The sequence below is a fragment of the Mesitornis unicolor genome, unplaced genomic scaffold (assembly GCF_000695765.1).
Source record: "Mesitornis unicolor isolate BGI_N332 unplaced genomic scaffold, ASM69576v1 scaffold50150, whole genome shotgun sequence".
NCBI classification, from domain to species: domain Eukaryota; kingdom Metazoa; phylum Chordata; class Aves; order Mesitornithiformes; family Mesitornithidae; genus Mesitornis; species Mesitornis unicolor.
In genome coordinates, this window is record NW_010157219.1 from 75,046 (window position 1) to 76,486 (window position 1,441).

Consider the following 1,441-nt stretch of genomic DNA (forward strand, 5'->3'; position numbering starts at 1 on the left):
TCCTAATTAACTGCACCACTTTTAAGGAGGTGCAGGTTTGGGTGTTATCTAAGAAGGGGTGAGTGGACGGAAACTGCACTGCCGTGCAGCCGGCTGGCTTTTACATCGGTTGACATTTTGGTATTAAAAACATTTTTGCTGCAGTTATTAATGGCCCATCCACACCGACCTCTGCTTGACTCCGCGGCACGAATGAACAGCACTCACGGAGGTTTCAGTCCTAAAGCGCAGTGTTAATACTCTTCATGATCACATTTATTTAAACCAAATCGCGGCTGGGGCTTGCCGCAAGCCAAACGCTGCTCTTGCGGCACTGAGCCTTCTGAAGCAGCAGGGGGGCAGTTTGCAGATGAGGGTGGAGGCAGATCAAGAATGAAAAACAAGTTCAAGACCTAATTTTGTGTCGAATGCTATTGAGCACTTGTATTTGTGGGTGTCTAAATAGTGGGTTGCTGGGTTTGCTCCTCCAGCCAGCACTAATGCAGACACTAAAATTACCCACAAGGCCCAAGGGAGGGATTTCCAGGCAGAACGGCTGAGACTGGGTAAGATCTTGTCCAGATCTGGTCCTCACCCAGCTCCAGAGGCGTTTGTGTCCACTTTTGAAGGCTCTGGCAATCAGGCAGCATTAAAATTTGTGAATTTGCTCACCTACCCCAAATCTGCTCTTGAAGCTGCCTGAAGCTTTCTCCTAACAAGCTTAAGGGGAAAATTCACCTGCATGAGTCTGGGCCTTGGTCACCAGGGCACTGAAGTGACCTGTTGAAAAAAAATGTAAATCCTTCCAGCCCAATTTCCTGGGTACCCATCTGCTGTGCTGGGCAGCTCCGGGCAGACGGGACGGGGCGAGGAATAGGCGCAGAGCCTCGGCTGCCAATGCTGGAGGCTCCAGAGACACCCAGAGCACCAAGGGCCCCACTCCCGTGGCCTGGTGGCTTTTTTGGACCTCTCCGAAAACCAGAAGTCGTGGGTTTGCCAGGTTTCTCTTCCCTAAATTTTTTACTAAAACCTCGTAGCGTGACTACACGGCAAGGCTTATAATGCCAGCCAGTAACTCAGAAAGCCATGGCAGACGACGTTTTTCACGTTCTAATAGGTGATGTCTTTTCCTCTAATGGTACAATATTTGTTACTCGTACTTGCTGTTTTAATTTTCTTTGCACAATTACTCCCTACTTATAATTACAAAAACAATAGAGTGATACACTTGAGAGATTTGGGAGGCTTCTTCAGAAAACAAAAAAAGTAGTAACAAGAATCTTTTTCTTAATCATTCTTAACCAGAATTACTTAGAGGAGAATCAGCATTTCTAACTAGAAAAATCAATTTTCTTTTCAATTAAAAAATTAGATTTCATTTACCTCAAAATTATTTTTTTAAACCTAATGAAAAGGATACTAGATTTTAATGGGCTTTTTTTTTTTCACTTCACTTTGTCCC